The 9,743-nt window shown below is 51.6% G+C and overlaps 1 pseudogene; it reads left to right on the forward strand.

Moving 5' to 3' along the window:
- The window catches only part of LOC149579089 (25S ribosomal RNA), a 1,462-nt pseudogene extending 105 nt beyond the window's left edge, over positions 1-1,357 (forward strand).
- Positions 1,358-9,743: the final 8,386 nt, after the last annotated feature.

The following is a 9,743-nucleotide window of genomic DNA, read 5'->3' on the forward strand; positions in this document are numbered from 1 at the left end:
AGCCCAGCATGAAAATTGACGGTCGCGCCTGTCGAATTGTAGTCTGTAGAAGCATCCTCAGCGACGGACCAGGCCCAAGTCCCCTGGAAGGGGGCGTCGGAGAGGGTGAGAGCCCTGTCGGGCCTGGACCCTGTCGCACCACAAGGCGCTGTCGGCGAGTCGGGTTGTTTGGGAATGCAGCCCTAATAGGGTGGTAAATTCCGTCCAAGGCTAAATACGGGCAAGAGACCGATAGCGAACAAGTACCGCGAGGGAAAGATGAAAAGGACTTTGAAAAGAGAGTTAAAGAGTGCTTGAAATTGCCGGGAGGGAAGCAGATGGAGGCCGGCAATGTGCCCCGGTCGGATGCGGAATGGTGTGAGCCGGTCCGCTGCTCGGTTCGGGGGACGTGCCAGCACCGGCTGTCGCGGCAGCACAAGCGCGACCTTTTGGTTGGGAAAACCCGCGAGGTGCAAGGAAGCTGACTGGCGAGATCCCCTCTTGGGGGGTGCACCGACGACCGACCCTGATCTTCTATGAAAGGTTCGAGTGCAAGCACACCTGTTGGGACCCGAAAGATGGTGAACTATGCCTGAGCAGGACGAAGCCAGAGGAAACTCTTGTGGAGGCCCGCAGCGATACTGCCGTGCAAATCGTTCGTCTGACTTGGGTATAGGGGCGAAAGACTAATCGAACCGTCTAGTAGCTGGTTTCCTCTAAAGTTTCCCTCAGGATAGCTGGAGCTCACGTGCGAGTTTTATCGAGTAAAGAAAATGATTGCACGCTAACCCAGATCCCACAAAGGGTGTTGGTTGATTAAGACAGCAGGACGGTGGTCATGGAAGTCAAAATCCGCTAAGGAGTGTGTAACAACTCACCTGTCGAATCAACTAGCCCCGAAAATGGATGGCGCTGAAGTGCGCAACCTATACTTGGCCGTTGGGGCAAGTGCCAGGCTCCGATGAGTAGGAGGATGCGGGGGTTGTTGCGAAACCTTGGGCGTGAGCCTGGGTGGACCGGCCCCCGGTGCAGATCTTGGTGGTAGTAGAAAATATTCAAATGAGAACTTTGAAGACTGAAGTGGGGAAAGGTTCCATGTGAACAACACTTTGACATGGGTTAGTCGATCCTAAGAGATGGGGAAACCCTGTTTCAAGGGTGCACTTTGCGCGATCATCAAAAGGGAATCGAGTTTGCGATTTTCGAGCAGGTGGGGTTTGTAATTTTTTGTGAGGGCAGAAAAATCTTTCGACTGCAAATTCCAGGCGGGTCATCGAGTTTTGTAATTTTCGCAAGGGCGGACGACTCATGTACGTGATCCAAAACTGGTCAACTTATTTTTTTGGTTAACGCCCAAAGTTTTGAACTCAAATCGAGTTGGCTACCCCGACTCGAATCGCCTCCGAATTTTTTGCACAACCCATGTCACCGTGCTCGACTTGATTCTAAGTGCCCCGAGTCATGTACGTGGTCCAAAAGAGGTCAACCCTTTTTTTTTTGGGGGTTAATGCCCAAAGTTTTCAACTCGAACCGTGTCGACAACCCCGACACGAATCGCCCCAATTACCCGAACCCCAACTCGAATCGCGTCGAGCCTTAACTACCTCCAATTTTTTCGCACGACTCATGTCACCGTGCTCGACATGATTCTAAGTGTGCCGAGTCATGTGCGTGATCCAAAGGTGGTCAACTCTTTTTTTGGGTTAACGCCCAAAGTTTTCAACCCAAATTGTGTCGGCGACCCCGACTCGTATCGCCTCGAGCCTTAACCGCCTCTAGTTTTTTTGCAGGACTCATGTCACCGTGCTCAACTTGGTGCTTCGAGTCATGTACGTGATCCAAAAGCGGTTAACTTCTTCCTTCTTTTGTTAACACCCAAAGATTTCAACCCGAATCGTGTCAGCAACCCCAACTCAAATCGCCTCGAGCCTTAATCACCTGCAATTTTTTTGAACCACTCATCTCACCGTGCTTGACTTGATTCTATGCGCCCCAAGTCATGTACGTGATCCAAAAGCGATTAACTCTTTTTCTGGCTAACGGCCAAAGTTTTCGAATCGACTCAGCTACCCCGACTCGAATTGCCTCGAGCCTTAACCGCCTCCATTTTTTTTTTGCTCGACTCATGTAATCGCACTCGCCTTGATTCTGAGTGGCCCGAGTCACTTACGTGATCCAAAACCGGGTAACTTTTTCTCTTTTCTTTTTTTTGTCAAGTCCCAAAGTTTTGAACTCGAATAGAGTCGGATGCCCCGACTCGAGTCGTCTCCAAATTTTTCGCACGACTCATGTCACCGTGCTCGACTTGATTCTAAGTGCCCCGAGCCATGTACATGATCCAAAAGCGGTTAACTTTTTCTTTTTGGTTAACGCCCAAAGTTTTCAACCCGACCCGCCTCGGCAACCTCGACTCGAAGCACCTCGAGCCTTAGTGGCCTCCAATGTTTTTGTACGACTCATGCCACCGTCGACTTTTCGCTCGAATCATGTCACCCAGGGCACCTCGATGCTACGTGACCCGAGCCCTGTGCGCGATCCAAAATTGGGTAATGTTTTTTTTTGAACTCCCAAAATTTCATTCTTTTTTGCCTTACAAGGCCTATCATGATCTCTTTTTATAAAGAAAATTCTCAAATCGGATCGTTTCGGCTACCCTACCTCGAATCTGGCTAGCAAGGCATAACGCCTCGAGTCGGCTCGGCAATACGTGAACTGAAACTTGTGCGTGATCCAAAAGCGGGTAACTTGTTTTTTTTTTTTTTTTGTAATGCCCAAAATTTAGCGCTTTTCGCTGTACAGGGCCTCCCATGATTTTTTTTGTTTTTTTTTTTTCCCCTCGTCGACCCACTCTAGCGACCCAGTCGGGTCGCCCAAGGCTGGGGCGACGGAGATGGGTTGACCTAGTCGGGTGACCCAAGTTGGGTCGACCCAGGCGTCCGATCCTGGCTGGGGACAACAAGTCGATTCTATAAGTTTGCTTGCCAATTTTGCTAGCCAAGTCGGCTCACCAAGTCATCTAACCATGTGGTCCTTGCCAAATCAAGAATTGACTCTTTAAGTCCACTCACAGCTCATCAAGCCAGCTCACCAAGATGACTTACCATCTCGCCTCACCAGGTTGCCCCACCAGGTCGCCTCTTCTTTAAGGCCGCTCACCATGTCGGCTCCCCAAGTCACCTCACCGAGTCGACTATTTAGGTTGCCTCACCAAGTCGACCCCTTAAGTTCGCTCACCAAGTCAGCTCCCTAAGTCAGCTCACCAAGTCGAATCACCTAGTCATTTTACCACCTTGCCCCAGCAGGTGTGCTCGCCAAGTCACCCTGCCGAGTTGCTTCTCTAAGCCCACTCACCATGTCAGCTCACCAAGTCGATTGTTCAAGTACGTTGCCAAGTCAACTCTTTAAGTTCGCTCACCAGGTCAGCCCGCCCAAGTCGCCTCTTTAAGTTTGTTCGCCAGGTCGGCCCGCCCAAGTCGCATCAGCAGGCTAACTCGCTGAGTCACCTCATGAAGCTGACTCTTTAAGTGCGCTCACCAAGTCAGCTCACCAAGTCGACTCACCATCTCGCCTCGATAAGTTGGCTTGCCGAGTTACCCCACCAAGTCGTCGCCTCTTTAAGCCCGCTCACCGTGTCAGCTCGTCAGGTCGGCTCACCAAGTCGACTAATCAAGTAGGCCCACCAAGTCACCTCAAGGATAGCTCCTCACCATGAGTCACCTCACCATGTTGACTCAATGAGTCACCTCACCATGTTGACTCTTTGAGCCTGCTTGCCAGGTCGCCTCACCAAGTCGACTCTTTAAGTTCGCTCGCCAGGTCGACTCGTCAAGTCAGCTCACCATGTCATCTCAACGAACCAACTCACCGAGTCGCCTCACCACGTTGGCTCTCTAATACCACTCGCCAAGTCGCCCCGTTAGGCCCACTCACCACATCACCCTGTTAGGCCCACTCTCACCAACTGGACTCTTTAAGTCTGCTCATAAAGTTGAGCCACCAAGTACTCTCACCAAGTCGACTCTTTAAGTCCTTTCATCGAGTCACCCCACCAAGTACTCTCACCAAGTCAACTCTTTAGGTCCGTTCATAGAGTCACCCCACCAAGTCGACCCTTCAAGTGCGTTCATCAAGTCACCCCACCAAGTCGACTCTTTAAGTTCATTCATCAAGTCACCCCGCCAGGTCAGCCCACAAATTACTCTCACCAAGTCGACTCTTTAAGTTCGTTCATCAAGTCACCCCGCTAGGTTGGCCCACCAAGTGGACTCTTTAAGTTTTTTCATGAAGTCACTCTGCCAAGTCGGCCCACCAGGTCAACTCTTTAAGTTCGTTCATCAAGTCACCCCGCCAGGTCAGCCCACCAACTACTCTCACCAAGTTGACTCTTTAAGTTTGCTCACCAAGTCACCCCGCCAGGTCGGCCCACCAAGTACTCTCACCAGGTCGACTCTTTAGGTTTGTTCATCAGGTCACCCCACTGAGTACTCTCACCAAGTTGACACTTTAAGTTCGTTCATCAAGTCGCCCCGCCAGGTCGGCCCACCAAGTACTCTCACCAAGTCGACCCTTTAAGTTCGGTCATCAACTCACCCCGCCAGGTCGGCCCACCAAGTACTCTCACAGAGTCGACTCTTTAGGTTCGTTCATCAATTCACCTCGCCAACTCGGCCCACCAAGTTCTCTCACCAGGTCGACTCTTTAAGTTCGTTCATCAAGTCACCCCGCCAATTCGACCCACCAAGTACTCTCACAAAGTCGACTCTCTAAGTTTGTTCATCAAGTCACCCTGCCAGGTCAGCCCACCAAGTACTCTCACCAAGTCACCCCACTAGTTTGACCCACCAAGTCGACTCTCTAAGTCCGTTCATCAAGTTACCCCGCCAGGTCGGCCCACCAAGTCGAATCTTTAAGTCCGTTCATCAAGTCACTTGACCAGGTTAGCCCACCGAGTACTCTCACCAAGTCGACTCTTTAAGTTTGTCCATCAAGTCACCCGGCCAGGTCGGCCCACCAAGTCACCAAGTACTCTCACCAAGTCGACTCTCTAAGTCCGTTCATCAAGTCACCCCGCCAGGTTGGCCCGCCAAGTCGAATCTTTAAGTCCGTTCATCAAGTCACCCCACCAAGTACTCTAACCAAGTCGATTCTTCGAGTGTGTTCATCAAGTCACCCGACCAACTACTCTCACCAAGTCGACTCTTTAACTATGTTCATCAAGTCACCCCACCAAGAACTCTCACCACGTCAACTCTTTAGGTCCGTTCATAAAGTCACCCCACCAAGTCGACCCTTCAAGTGCGTTCATCAAGTCACCCCACCAAGTACTCTCACCAATTCGACCCTTTAAGTCTTTTCATCAAGTCACCAAACCAAGTACTCTCACCAAGTCAACTCTTTAGGACCGTTCATCAAGTCACCTCGCCAAGTTGACCCTTGAAGTCCGTTCATCAAGTCACCCCACCAAGTACTCCCACCAAGTCGACTCTTTAAGTCAGTTCACAAAGTCACCCAACTAGGTCGGCCCACCAAGGACTCTCACCAAGTCGACTCTCTAAGTCTGTTCATCAGGTCACCCCACCGAGTACTCTCACCAAGTCAACTCTTTAGGTCCGTTCATCAAGTCACCCCGCAAAGTCGACCCTCTAAGTTCGTTCATCGAGTCACCCCACCAAGTTGACTCTTTAAGTCCTTTCATCAAGTCACCTCGCCAAGCCGACTCTTTAAGTCCGTTCATCAAGTCACCAGAACAACTACTCTCACCAAGTCGACTCTATAAGTCCGTTCATCAAGTCGGCCCACCAAGTACTCCCACCAAGTCGACTCTTTAAGTCCGTTCATCAGTTCACCCTGCCAAGTACTCTCACCAAGTCAACTCTTTAGGTCCGTTCATCGAGTCACCCCGCCAAGTCGACCCTTTAAGTCCGTTCATCAACTCGCCCCGCCGAGTTGCTTCTCTAAGCCCACTCACCATGTCAGCTCACCAAGTCGGTTGTTCAAGTACATTGCCAAGTCAACTCTTTAAGTTCGCTCACCAGGTCAGCCTGCCCAAGTCGCCTCTTTAAGTTCGTTCGCCAGGTCGGCCCGCCCAAGTCGCATCAGTGGGCTAACTCGCCGAGTCACCTCACGAAGTTGACTCTTTAAGTGCGCTCACCAAGTCAGCTCACCAAGTTGACTCACCATCTTGCCTCGATAAGTTGGCTTGCCGAGTTACCCCACCAAGTCGTCGCCTCTTTAAGCCCGCTCACCATGTCAGCTCGTCAGGTCGGCTCACCAAGTTGACTAATCAAGTAGGCCCACCAAGTCGCCTCAAGGATAGCTCCTCACCATGAGTCGCCTCACCATGTTGACTCAATGAGTCGCCTCACCATGTTGACTCTTTGAGCCCGCTCGCCAGGTTGCCTCACCAAGTTGACTCTTTAAGTTCGCTCGCCAGGTCGACTCGCCAAGTCAGCTCACCATGTCATCTCAATGAACCAACTCGCCGAGTCGCCTCACCACGTCGACTCTCTAATACCACTCGCCAAGTCGCCCCACCAACTCGCCCCATTAGGCCCACTCACCACATCGCCCCGTTAGGCCCACTCTCACCAAGTGGACTCTTTAAGTCTACTCATAAAGTCGAGCCACCAAGTACTCTCACCAAGTCGACTCTTTAAGTCCTTTCATCGAGTTACCCCACCAAGTACTCTCACCAAGTCAACTCTTTAGGTCCATTCATAGAGTCACCCCACCAAGTCGACCCTTCAAGTGGGTTCATCAAGTCACCCCACCAAGTCGACTCTTTAAGTTCATTCATCAAGTCACCCCGCCAGGTCAGCCCACAAATTACTCTCACCAAGTTGACTCTTTAAGTTCGTTCATCAAGTCACCCCACCAGGTCGGCCCACCAAGTGGACTCTTTAAGTTCGTTCATGAAGTCACTTTGCCAAGTCGGCCCACCAGGTCGACTCTCTAAGTTCGTTCATCAAGTCACCCCGCTAGGTCAGCCCACCAACTACTCTCACCAAGTCGACTCTTTAAGTTTGCTCACCAAGTCACCCCGCCAGGTCACCCACCAAGTACTCTCACCAGGTCGACTCTTTAGGTTTGTTCACTAGGTCACCCCACTGAGTACTCTCACCAAGTCGACTCTTTAAGTTCATTCATCAAGTCGCCCCGCCAGGTCGGCCCACCAAGTACTCTCACCAAGTCGACCCTTTAAGTTCGGTCATCAACTCACCCCGCCAGGTCAGCCCACCAAGTACTCTCACAGAGTCGACTCTTTAGGTTTGTTCATCAATTCACCCCGCTAGCTCGGCCCACCAAGTTCTCTCACCAGGTCGACTCTTTAAGTTTGTTCATCAAGTCACCCCGCCAGTTTGACCCACCAAGTACTCTCACAAAGTCGACTCTCTAAGTTCGTTCATCAAGTCACCCTGCCAGGTCAGCCCACCAAGTACTCTCACCAAGTCACCCCGCTAGTTCGACCCACCAAGTTGACTCTCTAAGTCCATTCATCAAGTCACCCCGCCAGGTCGGCCCACCAAGTCGAATCTTTAAGTCCGTTCATCAAGTCACGTGACCAGGTCAGCCCACCGAGTACTCTCACCAAGTCGACTCTTTAAGTTTGTTCATTAAGTCACCCGGCCAGGTCGGCCCACCAAGTCACCAAGTACTCTCACCAAGTCGACTCTCTAAGTCCGTTCATCAAGTCACCCCGCCAGGTCGGCCTGCCAAGTCAAATCTTTAAGTTCGTTCATCAAGTCACCCCACTAAGTACTCTAACCAAGTCGATTCTTCGAGTGCGTTCATCAAGTCACCCGACCAACTACTCTCACCAAGTTGACTCTTTAACTATGTTCATCAAGTCACCCCACCAAGCACTCTCACCACGTCAACTCTTTAGGTCCGTTCATAAAGTCACCCCACCAAGTCGACCCTTCAAGTGCGTTCATCAAGTCACCCCACCAAGTACTCTCACCAATTCGACTCTTTAAGTCTTTTCATCATGTCACCACACCAAGTACTCTCACCAAGTCAACTCTTTAGGACCGTTCATCAAGTCACCTCGCCAAGTCGACCCTTGAAGTCCGTTCATCAAGTCACCCCACCAAGTACTCCCACCAAGTCGACTCTTTAAGTCAGTTCACGAAGTCACCCAACTAGGTCGGCCCACCAAGGACTCTCACCAAGTCGACTCTCTAAGTCTGTTCATCAGGTCACCCCACCGAGTACTCTCACCAAGTCAACTCTTTAGGTCCGTTCATCAAGTCACCCCGCAAAGTCGACCCTTTAAGTCCGTTCATCAACTCGCCCCGCCGAGTTGCTTCTCTAAGCCCACTCACCATGTCAGCTCACCAAGTCGGTTGTTCAAGTACGTTGCCAAGTCAACTCTTTAAGTTCGCTCACCAGGTCAGCCTGCCCAAGTCACCTCTTTAAGTTCGTTCGCCAGGTCAGCCCGCCCAAGTCGCATCAGCGGGCTAACTCACCGAGTCACCTCACGAAGTTGACTCTTTAAGTGCGCTCACCAAGTCAGCTCACCAAGTCGGCTCACCATCTCGCCTCGATAAGTTGGCTTGCCGAGTTACCCCACCAAGTCGTCGCCTCTTTAAGCCTGCTCACCGTGTCAGCTCGTCAGGTCGGCTCACCAAGTTGACTAATCAAGTAGGCCCACCAAGTCGCCTCAAGGATAGCTCCTCACCATGAGTCGCCTCACCATGTTGACTCAATGAGTTGCCTCACCATGTTGACTCTTTGAGCCCGCTCGCCAGGTCGCCTCACCAAGTCGACTCTTTAAGTTCGCTCGCCAGGTCGACTCGCCAAGTCAGCTCACCATGTCATCTCAACGAACCAACTCGCCGAGTGGCCTCACCACATCGGCTCTCTAATACCACTCGCCAAGTCGCCCCACCAACTCGCCCTGTTAGGCCCACTCACCACATTGCCCCGTTAGGCCCACTCTCACCAAGTGGACTCTTTAAGTCTGCTCATAAAGTCGAGCCACCAAGTACTCATACCAAGTTGACTCTTTAAGTCCTTTCATCGAGTCACCCCACCAAGTACTCTCACCAAGTCAACTCTTTAGGTCCGTTCACAGAGTCACCCCACCAAGTCGACCCTTCAAGTGGGTTCATCAAGTCACCCCACCAAGTTGACTCTTTAAGTTCATTCATCAAGTCACCCCGCCAGGTCAGCCCACAAATTACTCTCACCAAGTCGACTCTTTAAGTTCGTTCATCAAGTCACCCCGCCAGGTCGGCCCACCAAGTGGACTCTTTAAGTTCGTTCATGAAGTCACTCTGCCAAGTCGGCCCACCAGGTCGACTCTCTAAGTTCGTTCATCAAGTCACCCCGCCAGGTCAGCCCACCAACTACTCTCACCAAGTCGACTCTTTAAGTTTGCTCACCAAGTCACCCCGCCAGGTCGGCCCACCAAGTACTCTCACCAGGTCGACTCTTTAGGTTTGTTCATCAGGTCACCCCACCGAGTACTCTCACCAAGTCGACTCTTTAAGTTCGTTCATCAAGTCGCCCCGCCAGGTCAGCCCACAAAGTACTCTCACCAAGTCGACCCTTTAAGTTCGGTCATCAACTCACCCCGCCAGGTCGGCCCACCAAGTACTCTCACAAAGTCGACTCTTTAGGTTCGTTCATCAATTCACCCCGCCAGCTCGGCCCACCAAGTTCTCTCACCAGGTCGACTCTTTAAGTTTGTTCATCAAGTCACCCCGCCAGTTCGACCCACCAAGTACTCTCACAAAGTCGACTCTCTAAGTTCGTTCATC

Source organism: Cupressus sempervirens, chromosome 1 (genome assembly GCF_028749045.1).
Source record: "Cupressus sempervirens isolate cs-2001-9-10 chromosome 1, ASM2874904v1, whole genome shotgun sequence".
NCBI classification, from domain to species: domain Eukaryota; kingdom Viridiplantae; phylum Streptophyta; class Pinopsida; order Cupressales; family Cupressaceae; genus Cupressus; species Cupressus sempervirens.